This window comes from Pongo abelii, chromosome 14, assembly GCF_028885655.2.
Source record: "Pongo abelii isolate AG06213 chromosome 14, NHGRI_mPonAbe1-v2.0_pri, whole genome shotgun sequence".
NCBI lineage: Eukaryota > Metazoa > Chordata > Mammalia > Primates > Hominidae > Pongo > Pongo abelii.
This window is the reverse complement of record NC_071999.2, coordinates 4,409,662-4,434,953: the sequence shown is the minus strand read 5'-3', so window position 1 is coordinate 4,434,953 and position 25,292 is coordinate 4,409,662.

The window sequence follows — 25,292 nt, the reverse complement described above, 5'->3', positions numbered from 1 at the left end:
TTCCACATTCCATTCCACTTTATTCCACATTCCATTCAATTACATTCCACATTCCATTCCACTCCTTTCAACACTCTGTTCCACATTCCATTCCACATTCCATTCCATTCCATTCAACAATCCATTCAACATTCCATTCCACTTTCCATTCCACTCTCCATTCGATTTCGTTCCATGTTTGATTCCACCTTCCATTCCATTCCATTGAACTTTCCATTCCACTTTCCATTGCACATTCCATTCCACATTCCATTCCCTTCCATTCCACATTCCCTTCCATATTCCATTGCATTTCGTTCCACATTCCTTTCTATTACACTCCACATTTCATTGCACATTCCCTTCCATTCCATTCCACATTTTATTCCATGTTCCATTCCATTCAATTCCACGTTCCATTCCACGTTTCATTCCACATTCCATTCCACATTCCATTCCTCATTCCATTCCACATTCCATTCCACATTCCAATCCATTACATACCACATTCCATTCCGTACCATTCCGCATTCCATTCCACATTCCATGCTACGTTCCAATCCATTCCATACCATATTCCTTTCCATTCCACATTCCATTCTCATTCCATTGCATTAAATTCCACATTCTTTTCCACATTCCATTCCATTCCATTTCACATTTCATACCACATTACATTACTTTGCATTCCATATTCCATTCCACATTCCATTGCACTTTCCATTCCATGTTCATTCCACTGTCCATTCCACGTTCCATTCCATTACCTTCCACTTTCCATTCCATTCCATTCAACGTTCATTTACATTCCGTTCCACATTCCATTCCACATTCCAATTCTCATTCCATTCCACATTCTATTTCTCTTTCCTTTCCATTCCATTCCATTCCATTACACATTCCATTCCATTCCATTACACACTTCATTCCATTCCATTCCACAATCCATTGCACAATGCATTGCACATTCCATTCCAAGTTCCATTCCATTGCATTCCAAATTCCAATCAATTTCATTCCTCATTCCGTTCCATTCAATTGCACATTCCTTTCCGTTCCATTCCATTAAATTGCACATTCCATTCCATTCCATTCAAGCTTGCATTCCATTCCAACCGACGTTCCATTCCATGTTCCATTCCACATTCCATTCAATTACATTCCACATTCCATTCCACATTCTATTCCATTCCATTCCACTTTCCATTCCATTCTGTTCCTCATTCCACTCCATTCCATTTCATTGCACATTCCATTCCATTCCATTCTGCATTCCATTCCATTCCATTCCCTTCTATTCCACATTCCGTGCCATTCCATTCCACATTCCATTCCATTATTTTCCACATTCCATTCCACATTCTATTCCACGTTCCCTTCCATTCCATTACACATTCCATTCCATTCCATTCCACATTCCGTTCCATTCCATTCCACATTCCATTCCACTCCATTCCATATTCCATCCCATTGCATTCCACTTTTCATTCCATTCCATTCCACGTTACATTCCACATTCCATTCCCCATTCCATTCCACATTGCATTCCATTCAGTTGCACATTCCATTCCACCTTCCATTCCATTCCATTCCACGTTGCATTCAACATTCCATTACACATTCCCTTCCAAGTACCATTCAACCTTTCATTCCTCATTCCATTGCACATTCCCTTCAGTGTTCCATTCCACATTCCATTCCATGTTCCTTTCCACGTTCCATTCCACATTCCATTGCACGTTCTATTCCATACCATTCCACGTTCACTTTCATTCCATTCCATGATCCATTTCATTCCATTCCACATTCCATTATACATTCAATTTCACATTTCATTCCACATTCCATTCCATTCTAATCCACATTGCATTCCTTTCCATTCCATTCCGTTCCACATTCTATTCCATTCAATTCCACATTCCATTTAATTGCATTCCACATTCCATTCCACTTTGCTTTACATTCCATTCCATTCCACTTTCCATTCCAGATTCCATTCCACATTCCATTCCCCGTTCCATTCCATTCCATTCCACATTCCATATTATTCCCTGCAATTCCATATTGCATTCCATTACATTCTACGTTGCATTCTATTCCATTCCACATTGCATTTGATATTGCATTCCACTTTCCATTCCATTCCATTCCACATTCCATTCCATTCCATTCCACATTCAGTTCCATTCCATTCCACATTCCATTGAACATTCCATTACACATTCAATTCCATATTCCATTCCGTTCCTTTCCACATTCCATTCCACATTCCATTTACCGTTCCATTCTTTTCCATTCCACGTTCCATTCCACGTCCCATTCCACTTCACTCCACGTTCAGTTCCACAGTCAATTCATTTCCATTTCACGTTCCATGCTACATTCCATTCCACATTCCAATCCACATTACATTACGTCCATTCCACATTCAATTCCACATCACATTCCAATTCCATTCCATTCCATTCCACAATCCATTCCACATTCCATTGCACATTCCATTCCGTTACATTCCACATTCCTTTCCACATTCCATTCCTCATTCCATTCCACATTCCATTGAATTCCATTCCACATTGCAATCCACAACCCACTACATTCCATTCCACATTCCATTCCATTCTATTCCACATTCCTTTCCACTTTCCATTCCACATTCCATTCCATTCCATGTCCCATTGCATTCCACATTCCATTCCTCATTCCGTCCCATGTTCCGTTCCACGTTTCATTCCATTCCATTCCATGTTCCATTCCATGTTCCATTCCATTCAATTCCACGTTCTGTTCCACATTCCATTCCATTCAATTCCACATTGCGTTTCACATTCCATTCCACATTCCTTTCCATTCCAGTCCTCATTCAATTCCACGTTCCATCCCACCTACCATTACACGTTCCATTCCACGTTCCATTACATTCCATTCCATGTTCCATTAAACGTTCCATTCCTCATTCCATTCCCCTTTCCATTCCAGTCCATTCCATTCCATTCCATTCCACATTCCATTCAACATTCCTTTCACATTTCATTCCATTCCATTCAAATTTCCTTTCCACGTTCCATTCCACGTTCCATTCCATTCCATTCCACATTCCATTTCACATTCCATTCCTTTCCATTCCACATTCTTTCCACATTCCATTCCATTCCATTCCACATTCTACTTCACATTCCATTCCGTTCCATTCCACATTCATTCCACATTCCATTCCACATTCCATTCCACATTCCTTTCCATTCCTTTCCACATTCCATTCCATTCCATTCCACATTCCATTCCATTCCATTCCACATTCCATTCCAAATTCCATTCCACATTCCGTTCCATGTTCCATTCTATTCCATTCCACATTTCATTCCATGATCCATTCTATTCCATTCCACATTCCATTGCATTTCTTTCCACATTCCATTTCATTCAATTTCACATTCCATTCCATTACATTGCATTCCACATTCCATGCAATTCCACTCCGCATTCTATTCGAATCCATTCCATTCTATTCCACGTTCCATTCCATTTCATTCTATTCCACATTCCATTCCATTCCATTCCACATTCCATTCAATTACATTTCACATTCCATTCCACATTGCATTCCACATTCTATTCCACGTTCCTTTCCACATTCCATTGAACATTCTATTCCATTCCAACCCACATTCCATTACACTTTCCATTCCATTCCATCTGACGTTCCATTACACTTTCCATTCCATTCAATTCCACCTTTCATTCCACTTCCCATTCCACGTTCCATTCCACGTTCCTCTCCAGGTTTCATTCCACATTCCATTCCTTTCCAATCCACACCCCTTACCATTCAATTCCATTCCTTTCCACAATCTATTCCATTCCTTTCCACAATCATTTCTTTCCACATTCCATTCCACATTCCATTACTTTCCATTCCACATTTCGTTCCACACTCCATTCCACTTTCCATTCCACATTCCATTCCGTCCCATTCCACTTTCCATTCCACAGTGCATTCCACATTCCATTCCACTTCCCTTTCCATTCCACTCCACATTCCATTCCACCCTCCCTTCCACCCTCCATTTCCCATGCCATTTAGTTACATTCCACATTCCATTGCACACTCCATTCCGTTCCATTCCACTTTCCATTCCACACTCCATTCCACATTCCATTCCATACTCCATTCCACATAGCATTCCACATTCCATTCCACATTCCATTCCACCTTCCATTCCTCATTCCATTCCAATCCATTCCACATTCCATTCCACATTCCTTTCCTTTCCATTCCACATTCCATTCCACACTCCATTCCACATTCAATTCCACATTACATTCTGTTCCATTCCACATTCCTTTACGCATTCCATTCCACATTCCATTCCAGATTCCATTCCACACTCCATTCCATTCTTTTCCAGATTCCATTCCATTCTCTTCCAAATTCCCTTTCACATTGAATTCCTCATAACTTTCCTTTCCATTCCACATTCCATTCCACATTCCAAAACACGTTACATTCCACATGCAATTCAACGTTCCATTCCGATCCATTCCACATTCCATTTGGCACTCCATTACACATTCCATTGCACATTCCAAACCGTTCCTTTTGACATTCCTTTCCACATTCCATTCCACAATGCGTTCCACATAACATTCCGTTTCAGTCCACATTCCATTGCATTCCATTCCACATTCCATTCCACTTTCCATTTCACATTCCGTTCCTGTCCATTCAACATTCCATTCCACATTCCATTACAAGTTCCATTCCATTCCATTCCACGTTCCGTTTCAAGTTTTATTCCACATTCCATTCCACATTCCATTTCACATTCCATTCCACATTCCATTCCACATTCCATTCCATTCCACTCCATATTTCATTCCAGATTTCATTCCATTGCATTCCAGATTCCATTCCGTTCCATTTCACATTCCATCCCATTCCGTTCCTTGTTCCATTCCATTCCATTCCATGTTCCATTCCACATTCCATTCCACATTCCATTTCACGTGGCATTCCATTCCTTTCCAGGTTCCATTCCACGTTACATTCCATTCCATTCCACTTTCCATTACACATTCCATTGCACATTCCTTTCCAAATTCCATTCCACACTACATTCCGCTTTCCATGGCATGTTCCATTCCATATTCCATTGCGCGTTCTGTTCCATACCATTCTGAGATCAATTTCACATTCCATTCTAGTCCATTCCACGTCCCATTGCTCATTCCATTCCACATTCCATTCCATTATATTCCACATTCAATTCCAAAATCCATTCCATTCCACTCCACCTTCCCTTCCACATTCCATTCCACATTCGATTTCACGTACCTTTCCACATTCCTATACACGTTCCATTCTACCTTCCATTCCACATTCCTTTCCATTACTTTCGACGTTCAATTCCACGTTCCATTCCATTCTATTCAACTTTCCATTCCAAATTCCATTGAACATCACATTCCACGTTCCATTCCATATTCCATTCCATGTTCCATTCCACATATCATTCCATTCCATTCCAATTTCCCTTCCACATTCCATTCCACATTACATTCCAGATTATATTCCATTCCTTTCCACATTCCATTTTACATTCCATTCCACATTCCACTCCATTCCTTTCCACTTTCCAATAAACATTCCTTTCCACATTCCATTCCATATTGCATTCCATTCCATTCCACAATCCATTCCAAAGTCCATTCCATTCCATTCCACATTCCTTTCCACATTCCATTCGACACTCCATTGCACAGTCCATTCCAAATAGCATTACACATTCAATTCCACACTCCATTCTAATTCCATTGCATTTCTTTCCCCTTTCCATTCCACATTCCATTGCATTCCAATTCACATGCCACTCCACATTCCATTACATTCCATTCCATTCCACATACCATTCCACATTCCACATTCCACATTCCACATTCCATTCCACATACCATTCCACATTCCACATTCCACATTCCACATTCCACATACCATTCCATTCCATTCCACATTCCATTCCTCGTTCCATTGCATTCCATTCCACCTTCCATTCCATGTTCCATTCCACGTTCCGTTCCACGTTCCTTTCCACCGTCCATTCCACATTCCATTCCACTGCATTCCATATTCCATACTATTCCATTCCTTTCCATTCCACAATGCATTCCATTCCATTGCTCGTTCCATTCCACATTCCATTCCACATTCAATTCCTTTCCATTCCACATTCAATTCCTTTCCATTACACATTCCATTCCACATTCTGTTTGACATTGCAATCCACTTTCCATTCCGTTTCATTCCAAATTACATTCCACATTGCATTCCACATTCCACTCCGTTCCATGCCACATTCCATTGCATTCCATTCAACATTCCATTCCACATTCCATTCTATTCCATTCCACTGCACATTCCATTTCACATTCTATTCCACATTCCATTCCACATTGCATTGCATTCCATTCCACATTCCATTCCTCATTCTATTCCACATTCCATTCCACATTCCATTGCATTGCATTCCATGTTCCCTTCCACATTCCATTCCACTTTCTATTCCACATTCCTTTCCATTCCATTCAACCTTCAATTCCTCGTTCCATGTCACATTCCATTCCACATTCCATTACGTCAATTCCACATTTCATTCCGTTCCACTTTCCATTCCATGATGCATTCCACGTTCCATTCCATTCCATACCATGTTCCGTTCCACATTGTACTGTATTCCATTCCATTTTCCATTCCACATTCCATTCCACATTACATTTCACATTACATTCCTTTCCAATCCACATTACATTCCACATTACATTCCACATTCCATTTCTTTCCATTCCACATTCCATTCCACATTCCGCTCAACATTCCATTGCACATTCCATTCCATTCGGTTCCACATTGCATTCCAATTTCCATTCCATTCCACTCCACATTCCAACCCACGTTCCATTCTCTCCATTCCACATTCCATTCCACATTCCATTCCGTTCCATTTCACATTCCAATCCAGACTGCACTCCACAATCCATTGCACATTCCATTCCGTTCCATTCCACATTCCTTTCCACATTCCATTCCTCATTCCATTCCACATTCCATTAAATTCCTTTCCACATTGCATTTCACAACCCACTACATTCCATTCCACATTCCATTCCATTCCATTCCACATTCCTTTCCTCGTTCCATTCCACATTCCATTCCAAGCAATTTCAGATTCCATTCCACATTCCATTCCTCATTGCATTCCTCCACATTCCATTCCACATTCCATTCCATTCTATTTCACATTCCTTTCCACGTTCCATTCAACATTCCATTCCATTCCATTTCCCATTCCATTCCACATTCCATTCTCCATTCCATTCCACGTTCCTTCCCACGTTCCAATCCACGTTTCATTCCATTCCATTCCATGTTCCATTCCACGTTCCATTCCATTCAATTCCACGTTCTGTTCCACATTCCATTCCATTCAATTCCACATTTCATTTCACATTCCATTCCACATTCCATTCCACATTCCTTTCCATTCCATTCCCCATTCCATTCCACGTTCCATTCCATGTACCATTCCACGTTCCATTCCACATTCCATTCCATTCCATTCCACGTTCCATTAAAGGTTCCATTCCACAATTCCTTTCCATTCCATTCCATTCCATTCCATTGCATTCCACATTCCATTCAACATTACTTTCCACATTTCCTTCCATTCCATTCCAATTTCCTTTCCACGTTCCATTCCACTTTCCATTCCATGTTCCATTCTGTTACATTCCAAGTTCCATTCCATTCCACTCGACATTTCTTTCCATATTCCATTTGACACAACGATTGCATTCCCTTACACATTCCATTCTACATTCCTTTGAACATTCCATTCCATTCCATTGCACATTCCATTCCACATTCCATTCCTTTTCTTTCCACATAGCATTCTACATTCCATTCCATTCGATTTCATATTCCTTTTCACGTTCCATTCCAAGTTCCATTTCGTTCCATTCCACGTTCCATTTCACATTCCATTCCACATTCCTTTTCACATTCCATTCCATTCCATTCCATTCCATTTTGCATTCTTCATTCCAATCCACATTCCTTTTCATTCAATTCCAAATTCCTTTCCACATTCCAATCCATTCCATTCCACATTCCATTCTATTCCACATTACTTTCAAAATTCTATTCCACATTTCATTCAATTCCATTCCACTTTCCATTTCACATTCTATTCCATATTCCATTTCACATTCCATTTCATTGCATTTCATGTTCATTTCGACATTCCATTCCACATTCCATTCCAGATTCCATTCCACATTTCATTCCATATTCCTTTGCATTCCATTCAACATTCCATTCAACTATCCTTTCCACATTCCATTTCACATTCCATTCCACATTCCATTCCATTCCGTTCCACATTTCACTCAATTCCATGTTCCTTTCCACTTTCCATTCCATTCTATTCCACTTTTCATTCCACATTCCATTCCACATTGCATTCCACATTACATTCCTTTCCATTCCACATTTCATTGCACATTCCATTCCACATTGCAATCAAGACTGCATTGTACATTCTATTCCATTCTATTCCACATTCCATTCCTTTGCATTCCGTTCTACTCCACATTCCATTCCATTACATTCCATTCCACATTCCATTCCATTATATTCCACATTCCATTTCATTACGTTCCACATTCCATTACAGATGCCATTCCACATTCTAACCAACGTTCCATTCCATTCCTTTGCACATTCTATTCCGTTCCATTCGACACTCCATTCCATTTAATTCCTCATTTCATTCCATTCCATTGCATTCCACATTCCGTTCCATTCCATTCTGCATTCCTTTCCATTCCATTCCGCATTCCTTTCCATTACCTTCCATTCTATTCCACATTCCATTCCATTCCATTCTATTCCACATTCCATTCTATTACATTCCACTTTCCACTGAATTACGTTCCATATTCCATTCCACATTCCGTTCTATTACATTCCACATTCCACTGAACTACTTTCCGCATTCCATTTCACATTCCATTCCACATTCTATTCCACAATGTATTCCATACCATTCCACATACTATTCCATAATTTTTACATTCCATTCCATTTAATTCTACATTCCATTACATTCCGTTGCATTCAACATTCCATTCCATTCAATTCCACATCCCATTCCATTCCATTCCATTCCATTCCAATCCACATTCCATTCCATTCCACTCCACATTCCATTCTATTCCATTCCACATTCCCTTCCACATTCCATTCCACATTCTTTTCCACGTTCCACTCCATTCCATTAAACATTCCACTCCATTCCATTCCAGATCCCATTCCTTGTTTCATTGCTTTCCTTTCAACTTTGCATTCCATATCCCATTCCTTACCATTCCACATTTCATTCCACGTTCCATTCCACGTTCCATTCCACGTTCCGTTCCATGGTCTATTCCACAATCCATTGTATTCCATTCCACATTCCACTGCACATTTCAATCCATTCCATTCCACCTTCCAGTCCACATTCCATTTCACATTCCATTCCACATTCGAAGCCATTCCATTCCGCATTCCATTCCACATTCCATTCCACATTCCAATCCATACCAATCCACGTACCATTCCATAACATTAGAGGTTCCATTCCACTTTCCTTTCCACGTTCCATTCCATTCCATTCCACATTCCATTCCACATTCTATTGCATTCCATTACACATTATTTTCCACATTCCATTCCATTGCACATTCCATTCCTTATTGCATTGCGTTCCATTCCACATTCTTTTTCACATTCCATTCCATATTCCTCTGCACATTCCTTTCCATTCAATTCCACATTCCATTTCACATTCCTTTCCCTTCCATTCCACATTCCATACCACATTCCATTCCATTCCATTCCATTCCACATTCCATTGCTTTCCATCCGACATTCCACTCCATGTTCCATTCCACGTTCCATTCCACTTTTCATTCCATGCCATTCCGTGTTCCATTCTGTTCCATTCCACATTTCATTCTAACTTCCATTTCGCATTCTGTTCGACATTCCATTTCAAATTCCTTTCCATTCCATTCCACATTCCATTCCATTCCATTCCACATACCATTCCACATTCCATTCCACATTCGTTTCCATTTCATCCAACATCCATTCCACATTATATTCCATTCCATTCCACATTCCTTTCCACATTCCATTCCACATTCCATCCCATTGCATTCCACATTCTTTTCCTTTCCAATCCACTTTCCATTCCACATTCCAATCTATTCTATTCTTCATTCTATTCCACATTCCATTCCACATTCCATTCCATTCCATTGCGCATTCCATTCCACATTCCAGTCCATTCCAATCCACGTACCTTTCCCTTCCATTACGTGTTCCATTCCACTTTCCTTTCAACGTTCCATTCCATTCCATTCCACGTTCCATTCCACGTTCCGTTCCACGTTCCATTTCATTCCATTCTACGTTCCATTTCAGGCTGCTCCACGTTCCATTCCACATTCCATTCCACATTCCTTTGCGTTCCATTCCACTTTCCATTCCACATTGCATTCCACATTGCATTCCACATTCCATTCCATATTCCTTTGCTCGTTCTTTAAATTCCATTCCACAATCCATTCCACATTCCATTACACAATCCATTCCACTTTCCTTCCCGCATTCCATTCCCCGCTCCATTCCATGCCAATCCATTACACTTTCAATTCCACATTCCATTGCATTACATTTGGCATTCAATTACACATTCCATTCCCCATTCCATATCTCTTTGCATTCCGTTCCACTACCCATTGCATTCCACTCTCCATTCAACATTCCATTCCACGTTGCATTCCACATTCCATTCTCTTCCATTCCACATTCAATTCCACACTCCATTCCACATTCCATTCCATTCTATTCCACATTGTATTCCACATTCCATTCCACATTCCATTCCATTCCATTGCATATTCCATTCCACAATCCATTCCATTCCATTCCATTCCTCCTTCTATTCCACGTTGCATTCCACATTCCATGCCACATTCCATTCCATTTCATTCCAGTTTCCATTCCACGTTCCATTCCACATTCCACTCCATGTTCCTTTCCATTCCATTCCACGTTCCATTCCAAATTCCATTTCAAATTACATTCTACGTTCCATTCCACATTCCATTCCACGTTCTATTCCACATTCCATTCCACGTTCCATTCCACATTCCATTCGACGTTCAATTTCATTCCACATTCCATTGCATTACTTTCCATTCCAAATTCCATTCCATATTGCAATCCATTTCATTCTATTCCACTGCATTCCATTCCACATTCCATACCATTCCATTGCATTCCACATTACTTTCCTTTCCATTACACATTCCATTCCTTTCCATTCCATGTTCCATTCCGTTCCATTCCACAATCCATCCCATTCCATTCCAACTTCCATTCCACGATCCATTCCACATTCCATTACATTACATTAGATTCCATTACATTCCATTCCACATTCCATTACAGAATCCATTCCATTCCATTCCACATTCTGTTCCACATTCCTTTCCACACTCCATTCTATCCCATTACACATTCCGTTCCATTCCATTGCACATACCTTTCCTTTCCATTCCATTCCATTCAACATTCCTTACCATTCCATTGCATTCCACATTCCATTCTTTTCCATTCCACATTCCATTCCATTCCATTCCACGTTACATTCCATTCCATTCCATGTTCCTTTCCATTCCATTCCACATTCCATTACATTCCATACCACGTTACATTCCACTTCCATTCCACTTTACATTCCTCGTTCCATTCCACTTTGCCTTCCATTACATTCCACAATCAATTCAATTCCATTCCACCTTCCATTTAACGTTCCATTCCATGTTCCATTCCACATTCTATTCCACGTTCAATTCCACGTTCCATTGCACTTTCCATTCCATGTTCCATTCCACAATACATTCCACATGAAATTCAATATTCCATTTCAAATTCCATTCCATTCCATTCCAGATTCCATTCCACATTTGATTTCATTCCATTCAACATTCCATTCCATTCCACTCCACGATCCATTATACATTCCCTTCCATTCCATTCCACATTCCATTCTACGTTCCATTCCACGTTCCATTCCATTCCGATCCACGTTCCATTCCTCTTTCCATTCCACATTCCATTCCACATTCAAGTACACATTCCATTCCACATTCCATTCCATTCCATTGCACATTCCATTCCACATTCTATTCCATTGCATTCCACATTCCATTTCACAATCCATTCCGCATTCCATTCCATTCCATTCCACATTCCATTCAACTTTCCATTCCATCCGATTCCACATTTCATTCCATTCCATTCCTCATTCCATTCCCCATTCCATTCCACATTCCATTCCGCATTCCATTCCATTAAATTCCACATTCCATTCCACCTTGCATTCCACGTTCCATTCCACATTCCATTTCACATTCCAATCCATGTTTCATCCCATTATATTCCACATTCTATTCCATTCCATTTCATTCTGTTCCATTCCACATTCCATATTATTCCATTCCATTCCACATTCCTTTCCTTTCCATTACACATTCCATCGAATTCCATTCCGCATTCCAGTACATTTCATTCTATTCCTTTCCACATTCCATTACACATTACTTTCCCTTCCATTCCACTTTCCATTACATTCCATTCAACATTTCATTCCACGTTCCATTCAACTTTCCATTCCGCGTTCCATTCCGCGTTCAATTCCATGTTCCATTGCACGTTCCATTCCATTCCATTCCAGATTCCACTGCACATTTCATTCCATTCCAATCCATATTCCATACCATTAAATTACATTCCACTACACAGTCGATTCCATTCCACATTCCGTTTCACGTTCCATTCCTTTCCATTCCACATTCCATTCTGCATTCCATTAAATTCCATTCCACATTCCATTCCGTTTCATTCTACATTACTTCCACATTCCATTTGACGTTGCTTTCAAAGTTCTATTCCTCTTTCCATTCCAGCTTCTATTCCATTCTACTCCACATTCCATTCCATTCCTTTCCACGTTCCATTTTAGTCCGTTCCACATTCCTTTCCACATTACATTTCACATTCACTTCCACATTCCATTTCACATTCCACTCCATTCCATTCCATTCAATTCCACGTTCTATTCCTTTCCAATCCACATTCCATTCCTTTGCATTCCACACTAAATTCCTTTCCATTCCACATTTCATTCCATTCCATTCCATTCCAATCTACATTCCATACCATTCTATTCCATTCCAAATTCCATTCTCTCCATTCCACATTACATTCCATTCGTTTCCACATTCCATTCCATTACATTCCATTCCACATTCCATTCCCTTTCATTCCTCATTCCATTCCCTTCAATTCTACATTCCATTCCACGTTCTATTCCATGATCCATTCCACGTTCCATTAGGTTCCATTCCACATTCTATTCCACATTCCATTCCATAACATTTCACGTTCCATTCCACATTCCATTACATTCCATTCCACGTTCTATTCCACATTACATTCCACATTGCATTCCATGTTCTACTCCACGTTCCATCCATTCAATTCCTTGTTCCATTACACGTTCCATTCCTTTACATTCTACTTTCCATTCGCACAATACATTGCACACTCCATTCCATATTCCATTCCACTTTCCTTTCCACGTTCCATTCCAAGTTGCATTGCATTCCATTCCACGTTCCATTACACATTCTATTCTTCATTCCATTCCACATTCCTTTCCATTCCATTTCGCATTCCATTCCACATTCCATTACACATTCCTTACCATGCCTTTCCGCTTTCCATTCCATTCCATTCCACATTCCATTCCATTCCTTTCCACATTGCAATCCTTTCCACTTTCCACTCCAGATACCATTAAACATTCCATTCCATTCCATTCCACTTTCCATTCCACGTTCCATTTCATGTTCCATTCCATTCTATTCCACGTTCTGCCCCTCATTCCTTTCGATTGAATTTCACGTTCCATTCCACAATTCCATTACAAATTCCACTTCACTTTCCATTCCGTTCCATTCCACATTCAATTCCACTCTCCACTCTACATTCCATTCCACAATCCATTCCTTTCCATTCCACATTGCATTCCACATTCGATTCCACATTTCATTACATATTACATTCCATTCCACAATCCATTCCTTTCCATTCCACATTCCATTCCACATTGGATTCCACATTGCATTCCATATTACATTCCATTCCATTCCACATTCCTTTCCATTCCATTCCACTTTCTATTCCACGTTGCATTACCCGTTCCATTCCACATACCATTCCAAGTTACATTCCATTCCATTAAACGTCACTTTCCATATTCTATTCCATTCCATTCCAGTTTCCTTTCCAGTTTCCATTCCACATTACTTCCTTTCCACTCCACAGTCCATTCGACATCCCATTCCACATTCCATTCCTTTCCATTCCACATTCCATTAATCATTACATTCAACATTCCATTCCACATTCCATTCCACATTCCATTTCGTTGCATTCCACATTGCATTCCATTCTTTTCCACATTCCTTTCCAGACATTTTCACATTCCATTCCATTCCACATTCCATTCCATTCGTTTTCACATTTCATTCGTTTCCATTCCACATTCCATTCCATTCCATTCCACATTCCATTCCACTTTCCATTCCACTACATTCCACATTCCATTCCAAATTCCGTACCATTCATTTCCACATTCCATTCCATTACATTCCACATTCCATTCCACTCCATTCCACTTTCCATTCCATTCCATTCCACATTGCATTCCATTGCATTCCACATTCTATTCCACATGTCATTCCACTTTCCACTGAACGTTCCATTCCATTCCATTCCACGTTCCATTTCACGTTCCATTTCACGTTCCATTCCACATTACATTCCATTCCTGTCCGCCTTCCATTCCATTCCATTGCATTTCACATTTCACTCCAGTAAATTCCATTTGACATTCCACTCCATTCCATTCCATTTCAACTTCCATTCCACATTCCATTCCATTCCATTCCACATTCCATTCCAGTCCATTCCATTGCATTACATTCCTTTCCACAGTCCATTCCATTCCATTCCATACAACATTCAATTCCATGCCATTTCAATTTCCATTTGATTCCATTCAATTCCATTCCATTCCACATTCTGTTGCATTGCATTCTACATTCCCTTTCTTTCCATTCCACGTTCCATTCCATTTCATTCCACGTTCCATTCCACATTCAATTCCACATTCTATACCATATTCCATTCCATTCCATTCCACATTCCATTCCACATTCTATTTAATTCCACTCCACATTCCATTATACATTCCATTCCATTCCACATTCCACTCCATTCCATTTTCCACTGATTTCGATTCAATGCCACATTCCACTCTATTCCATTCCACATTCCGTCCCACATTCCATGCCACATTCCAATTCATTGCATTAAACATTGCATTCCACATTCCAATAAACATTCCATTCTATGCCATTTTACATTGCTCTGCATTCCATTCCATTCAACACTACATTCCATTCTATTCTACATTCCTTTCCATCCCATTGCAAATTCCAATCCACTTTAATTTCCACATTCCATTCCACATTTCATTCCACGTACCATTCCTTTCCATTCCACATTCCATTCCACATTCCAATCCATTCCATTCCACATTCCATTCCACTTTCCATTCCACTACATTCCACATCCCTTTCCAAATTCCATACCTTTGATTTCCACGTTCCATTCCATTACATTCCACATTCCATTCCACTCCATTCCACCTTCCATTCCATTCCATTCCACATTGCATTCCATTGCATTCCACTTTCAATTCCACCTTCCATTCCAGTTTCCCCTCAACGTTCCATTCCATTCCATTCCACGTTCCATTTCACGTTCCATTCCACATTCCATTCCATTCCAGTCCACATTACATTCCATTCCATTTCACATTCCATTCCATTCCATTAAATTCCAGCCCAGAATCCCTTCCATTAGAATCCACATTCCATTCCACTCCATTCCACATTGCATTCCACATTCCATTCCACATTCCATTCTGCATTCCATTCCATATTCCATTCCATTCCATTCCACTTTCCACTCCATTCCATTCCATTTCACATTGCATTCCATTCCAATCCACATTCCATTCCATTCCATTCCATTCCATTTCACATTCCATTCCATTCCACTTACATTTCATGTATCATTCTGTTCCATTCCACATTCCATTCCATTCCATTTCACAATGCATTCAACATTCCATTCCATTCCTTTTCACAATGCATTCCGTTCCCTTCCACATTCCATTACAAATTGCATTCCATTCCATTCCACATTCCATTCCGTTCTATTCCACATTCCATTCTATTGCATTCCATTGAATTAACCATTCCACTACACAGTCCATTCCACGTTACATTCCACATTCCTTTCCACTCTCCTTTCCACGTTGGAATTCACGATCCATTCCACGTTCCGTTCCATTCCATTCCACATTCCATTCCACATTCCATTCCATTGCATTCCACATTCCATTCCATTCTTTTCCACATTCCATTCCATACATTTTCACATTCCATTCTTTTCCATAATCCGTTCCATTCCTTTTGGCATTCCATTCCTTTCCATTCCACATTCCATTCCACATTCCATTCCATTCCATTCCACATTTCATTCCACTTTCCATTCCATTACATTGCACATTCCATTCCAAATTCCATCCCATTCATTTCCACATTCCTTTCCATTACATTCCGCCTTCCATTGCACACCATTCCACCTTCCATTAGATTCCATTCCACATTGCAGTCTATTGCATTCCATTTTCCATTCCACGTTCCATTCCACTTTCCACTCAACGTTCCATTCCATTTCATTCCACATTTCATTTCACGTTCCATTCCACATTCCATTCCATTCCATTCCATTTCACATTTCACTCCGTTTAATTCCATTTCACCTTCCACTCCATTCCATTCCATTTCCCCTTGCATTATACATTGCATTCCATTCCATTCCACATTCAATTCCAATCCATTCCATTCCAATCCATTCCATTCCATTGCATTCTTTCCATAGTCCATTCCATTCCATTCCATTGCACATTCCATTCCATTCCATTTCACATTCCATTCCCTTGCATTCTACATTCCATTCCATTCCATTCCACATTCCATTCCACGTTCCACTCATTTCCATTCCACATTCCATTCCACATTGCATTCATTTCCATTTCATTCCATTCCACATTCCGTTACATTCCTTCCCATTCCACGTTCCAATCCATTGCATTCCACTTTCCATTGCGTTACATTGTACTTTCGTTTCCATTCAATTTCGCTTTCCTTTTCATTTCATTTTTTTTCCATTACTTTCCATTCCACATTCCATTCCATTCATTTCCATTCCATTCCATTCCACATTCCATTCCATTCAATTCCATTCCATACCATAATCCATTGCATTCCATTCCACATTCCATTCCATTCCATTCTACTTTCCATTCCACTTTCCTTTCGGTTCTATTCCACAATCCTTTCCATTCCATTCCAAAGTTGCATTGAATTACATTCCACATTCCATTGTATTTCCGGTTCCATTCCATTCCATTCCATTCCATTCCAGTTCACTTTCTATTCCACTACATTCCACATTCCATTCCATTCCATTCCACGTTCCATTACGCATTGCATTCCACATTCCATTCTACATTCCATTCTACATTCCATTCCACATTCCATTCCATTCCATTCATTTACTCTCCATTCCATTCCATTGCACTCTATTCCATTCCATTTCATTCCAACCCACTCCATTCCATTCCATTTCACATTCCATTCCATTCCATTCCACATTCAATTCCACATTCCACTCCATTCCATTTTGCATTCCATTCCATTCCTTTCCACTTTCCATTCCACTCCATTACACTTTCCATTCCACTTTCCATTCCATTCCATACTACATTCCACTCCATTCCATTCCACATTCCATTAGATTCCATTCCACTTTCCATTCCGTTACATTCCACGTTCCATTCCATTCCATTCCATGTTCCGTTTCACATTCCATTCCATTCCATTCTACATTCCATTCCATCTTCCATTCCACGTTCCATTTCACCATCCATTACACGTTCCATTCCAGTTTCATTGCATTGCATTCCACATTCCATTTCACATTATATTCCACATTCCATTCCACATTCCATTCCACATTACATTCCACGTTAAATTGTACATTCCATTCCACATTCCATTCCATTCCATTCCAATTTCCACTCCATTCCATTCCATTCCACCTTCCATAGTATTCCATTTCACTTCCCATTCCATTCCATTCCACCTTCCATTCCATTGCGTTGCACCCCATTCCACATTCCACTCCATTACATTCCGAATTCCATTCCACATTCCATTCCATATTCCAGTCCATATTCCATTCCAATCCATTCCACCATCCACATCATTCCATTCCAATCCACCTTCCACTGCATTCCCTTTCACATTCCTTTCTATTCCATTGCACATTTCTTTTTTTTTTTTTTTTTTTCTTTTATTATTATTATTATTATTATTATACTTTAGGTTTTATGGTACATGTGCGCAATGTGCAGGTAAGTTACATATGTACACATGTGCCATGCTGGTGCGCTGCACCCACCAACTCGTCATCTCGCATTAGGTATATCTCCCAATGCTATCCCTCCCCCCTCCCCCCACCCCACAACAGTCCCCAGAGTGTGATGTTCCCCTTCCTGTGTCCATGTGTTCTCATTGTTCAATTCCCACCTATGAGTGAGAATATGCGGTGTTTGGTTTTTTGTTCTTGCGATAGTTTACTGAGAATGATGATTTCCAATTTCATCCATGTCCCTACAAAGGACGTGAACTCATCATTTTTTATGGCTGCATAGTATTCCATGGTGTATATGTGCCACATTTTCTTAATCCAGTCTATCATTGTTGGACATTTGGGTTGGTTCCAAGTCTTTGCTATTGTGAATAATGCCACATTTCATTCTGCATTCCATTCCATTCCATTCCACATTCCATTCCATTCCATTCCATTCCTTTCCACTTTCCACTCCATTATATTCCGCATTCCATTCCACATTCCATCATATATTCCAGTCCACATTGCATTCCAATCCATTCCTCAATCCGCTTTATTCCATTCCATTCCACATTCCATGCCATTCCATGCCATTCCACTTTCCATTACACATTTCTTTCCATTCCATTTCACATTCTATTCCATTCCATTCCAAGTTCCATTGAATTCCAGGTTACATTCCATTCCATTCTATTTCACTGTCCATTCCATTCGATTAAATTCCAGTCCAGAATCCATTCCATTATATTCCACATTCCATTCCATTCTATTCCATCTTGCTTTCCACATTCCATTCCACATTCCATTCTACATTCCATTCCGTGTTACATTCCATTCCGTTCCACTTTCCACTCCATTCCATTCCATTCCTCCATCCGTTCCATTCCATTTCACATCCCTTTCCATTGCAAACCACATTCCATTCCATTCCATTTCATTCCATTTCACTTTCCATTCCATTCCACTTTACATTTCATATACCATTCCTTTCCATTCCACATTCCATTCCACTCCATTTCACAATGCATTCTACATTCTATTCCATACCTTTTCACATTCCATTCCATTCCACATTCCATTCCATTCCTTTTCACATTCCATTCCATTACATTCCACATTGCATTCCACATTCCATTCCGTTCCAGTCCACATTCTTTTCCTTTCCAATCCATTCCACATTCCTTTCCAATCAATTCCATATACCATTCCGCATTCCCTTCCATTCCATTTAATTGAAGTCCATTCCTTTCCATACCATTCCATCGCATTCCAATCCATTGCATTCTACATTCCTTTCCATTCCATTCCATTCCACATTCATTCTATTCCATTCCATTCCATTACATATTCCATTCCATTCCATTCCATTATATTCCGCTATCCATTCCATTCTATTCCATTCCATTCCACAATCCATTCCTGTCCTTCCACTTTCCATTCCATTCCATACCACATTCCATTCCACATTCCATTCCATTCCATTCTGCATTCCATTCTACATTCCAGTCCATTCCTTTCCACATTCCATTCCATTCCACACTCCATTCCGTTCCCTTAGACATTACATTGCACATTCCATTGCATTCGATTCCACATTCCACTCCATTCCATTCCACATTCCAATCCACATTCCACTTCATTCCATTTTCCTTTCCACATTCTATTCCGCATACCATTTCATGACATTCCACATTCCACTCCATTCCATTGCATTCCACATTCCAATCCATTCCATTCCATTCCATATTCCATTCCACTTCCCGTTCCACGTTCCATTCCACCTTCCATTCCATTCCATTCCACATTAGATTCCACATTCCTTCACATTCCATTCCTCATTCATTCCACATTCCATTCCATTCCACATTCCATTGTGCGTTCCATTACACGTTCCATTCCATTCCATTTCACAATGCATTCCATTCTACATTCATTTCCATTCCATTCCATTCCACATTCCATTCTATTCCATTCCACTTTAGATTCCACATTCCTTCACATTCCATTCCTCATTCATTCCGCATTCCATTCCATTCCATTGCACTTTCCATTCTGTGTTCCATTACACGTTCCATTCCATTCCATTCCACATTGCATTCCTTTCTACATTCAATTCCATTCCATTCCATTCCACATTCCATTCCATTCTGTTCCACATTGCATTCCATTCCATTCCATTCCACCTTCCATTGCCTTCCATTCCACATTGCATTCCATTCATTTCCATTGTATCAAATTCTAAATCCCATTCCATTCCATTCCATACCGTAATCCATTCCATTCCATTCCACATTTTATTCCATTCCATTCCACTTTCCATTCCACATTCCTTTCCATTCCAGAACACATTCCATTCCTTTCCATTCCAAATAATATTGAATTCCTTTCTGAATTCTGTTCCATTCCATTTCACGTTCCAATCAATTCCATTCGAGTCCACATTCTAATCTATTATATTCCAAATTTCTATCCATTCCATTCCACATTCCATTCCACGTTCCATTTCAAATTCCATTTTACAATGCATTCCACATTCAATTCCATTCCATTCCACGTTCCCTTCTACATTCCGTTTTACAATGCATTTCACATTCCATTCCACATTCCACTCCACTCCATTCCATTCCACTTTCCATTCCTTTCCATTCCACTTTCCATTCCGTTACATTCCAAATTCTTTTCCACATTCCATTTCATTCCATTACACATTCCATTCCAAATTCCATTCCACATTCCATTCCATTTCTTTCCTCGTTCCATTCCACTTTCGATTCCATACCATTCCACTTTTCCTTTCATTCTATTCAACATTCCATTATGCGTTACTTTCAATTGTATTCCACATTCGATTCCTTTCCGTATTCCATTCCATTCCATTCCATTCCACATTCCATTCCATTCCATTAAATTCAACTTTCCATTCCACATTCCATTCCATGCCATTCCACATTCTATTCCATTCCATTCCACAGTCCATTCCATTCAATTCCATTCCATTCCATTCCATTCTACTTTCCATTCCTTCGCATTCCACATTCCATTTCACATTCCTTTCCATTTCATTTAAAGTTCCATTCCACTTTCCATTCCATTGCATTCTACATTTGTTTCCATTCCATTCCACATTCCATTCCTTTCCAGTCCACTTTCCGTTCCACATTCCAGTCCATTACATTAAACAATCCATTCCTTCCCCGTCCACATTCCATTCCACATTCCATTCCACATTCTTTTTAAATCCATTCCATTCCATTCAATATTCCTTTCCTTTCCAGTCCACATTTCATTCCACAGTCCAATCCATTCCATTCCACATTCCATTCCTTTCCATTCCACATTCCTTTCCACATTGCATTCCATTCCGTTCCACTTTCCATTCCAGGCCACATTACATTTCTTTCCATTACAATCCACATTGCATTCCTTTTCATTCCACATTCCATTACATTAATTTCCACATTCCGTTCCATTCCATTCCATTCCACATTCCATTCCATTCGAATCCACATTACATTCCTTTCCATTCCATATTCCATTCCATTCCATTCCATTCCACATTCCTTTCCATTCCATTCCACAATCGTTTATGTTCCACGTTATATTCCAGAATCGATTCCACGATCCACTCCACTTTCTAGTGCATTCCATGCCACATTCCATTCTACATTCCTTTCCATTCCATTCCACATTCCATTACACATTCCATTCCATTCCAAGTCCCATTACACATTCCATTCGACTTTCCATTCCACTTTCTATTCCACGTTCCATTTCACATTCCATTGCATTCCATTGCAAACCACATTCCATTCCATTCCATTACACATTCCATTCGACATTCCTTTCCTTTCCATTCCACATTGCATTCCATTCCATTACACATTCCATTCCACATTCCATTCCATTCCATTGCACATTCCGTTCCATTCCATTCCACATTCAGTTCCATTCCTTTCCATATTCCATTCCACATTCCATTGCATTCCATTCCACATTCCATTCCACATTCTATTCCTTTCCTTTTGGCATTCTATTCCATTCCATTCCACTCAATATTCCATTCCATTCCATTCCATTCGACATTCCACTCCACATTTCATTCCACTGCAATCCACATTCCATTGCACTGCATTCTAAATTCCATTCCTTTCAACTCCCCATTCCATTCCACATTTCATTTCATTTCATTCCACAATCCATTCCATTACATTCCACATTCCATTTCACATTCCATTCCATTCCATTCCACATTCCATTCCACTCCTTTCCAAATTCCATTCCTTCCCAATCCACATTCCATTCCTCATTCCATGAAACTTTCCATTCCATTTTATTCTACTTTCCATTCCATATTCCATTCCATTCCACATACCATTCCATACCATTCAACATTCCACTCCTTTCCAGTCCTGATACCATTCCATATTCCATTTGATTCCATTGCAGAAGCCATTACTTCCCATTCCACATTCCATTCCACATTCCATTAAACATTCCATTCCAAATTCCATTAAACATTCCATTCCACTTTCCATTCCGTTCCATTCCATTCTATTACAGATTCCATTCTTTTCCAGTCCACATTCCAATGCACATTCCATTCCATTCCACATTCCGTTTTTTCCAGTCCACATTCCATTCCACATTCCATTCCTTTCCATTTCATTCCATTCCACCTTCCATTCCATTCCATCCCATTCCGCGTTCCATTCCCTTTCATTCCACTTTCCATTGCGTTACCTTCTACTTTTCTTTCCATTCCATTGCACTTTCCATTACATTCCATTCCACTTTCCATTACATTCTATTCCACATTCCATTCCATTCTTTTCCATTCCATTCCATTCCACATTCCATTCCATTCCATTCCATTCCGCAATCCATTCCATTCCATTCCACATTCCATTCCATTCCATTCCACTTTCCATTCCACTTTCCTTTCCATTCTATTCCACATTCCTTTCCATTCCATTCCACATTCCTTTCCATTCCATTCCAAAATTGAATTGAATTCCATTCCACATTTCATTGCATTTCACGTTCCATTCCATTCCATTCCATTCCAATTAACTTTCTATTCCACTACATTCCACATTCCATTCCATTCCATTCCACATTGCATTCAGCATTGCATTCCAGTTTCCATTCTACCTTCCATTCCACATTCCATTCCACTGCATTCCACATTCCACTCCATTCCATTCCATTCCACATTCCATTCCATTCCATTTTACATTCCATTCCACATTCCAGTTCATTCCATTCCGCATTCCCTTTCATTCCTTTCCACATTCCATTCCGTTCCATTCCACGTTCTATTGCACTTTCCTTTCCATTCCATACTACATTCCACTCCATTCCATTCTACATTCCATTAGATTCCATTCCACTATCCATTCCATTCTATTCCACGTTCCATTCCATTCCATTCCGTGTTCCGTTTAACATTCCATGCCATTCCATTCCACATTCCATTCCATCTTCCATTCCACGTTCCATTCCACCATCCATTCCACGTTCCATTCCAGTTTCATTGCATTGCATTCCACATTCCTTTGCAGATTACTTTCAACATTCCATTCCGCATTCCATTCCACATTGCATTCTACATTCCATTCCACATTCCATTCCATTCCATTCCATTCCAATTTCCACTGCATTCCTTTCCATTCCACGTTCCATAGTATTCCAATTCACTTCCCTTTCCATTCCATTCCACATTCCATTCCATTGCATTCCATCCCATTCGACATTGCACTCCATTACATTTCACATTCCATTCCACATTCCATTCCACATTGCTTTCCATTCCACCCCGCATTCAATTCCATTCCATTCCACTTTCCATTCCACATTCTATTCCATTCCATTCCATTCCACTTCACGTTCCATTCCACATTCCATTCCACATTCCATTCCTTTCCATTCCACATTCCATACCACTTTCCATTCTACAATCCTTTCCAAATTCCATTTCATTCGACGATGCCTTCCAGTTTCCATTCTGCATTCCATTCCATTCCACGTTCCTTTCCACATTACATTCCATGTTCTATTCCACATCCCATTCCATTCGATTTCACTTTCCTTTCCACATTCCAGTCCATTCCATTCCACATTTCATTCCATCTCATTCCACATTCCATTCCATATTCCATTCCATTCCATTTCACGTTGCAGTCCAAATTACATTCCACAATCCATTCAACATTCAATTCCTTTCCAAGTTCCATTCCACGATACATTCCACATTCCACTCCATTACACGTTCCATTCCATTTTCCATTGCACGTTCCATTCCACATTCCATTCCATTCCATTCCACAATACATTCCATTCCATGTTCCATTCCACATTCCATTCCACTTTCCATTCCACTACAAGTTCCTTTCCACAATCCATTCCACGTTCCATTTCACATTCCATTCCATTCCACTTAACGTTGAATTCAAGATTCCATTCCATTCCATTCCACATTCAATTCCATTTCATTCCACATTCCATTCCACATTCCATTCCATTTTTTCCACATTCCATTCCACATTCCATTGCATTCCATTCCACATTGCATACCACATTCCATTCC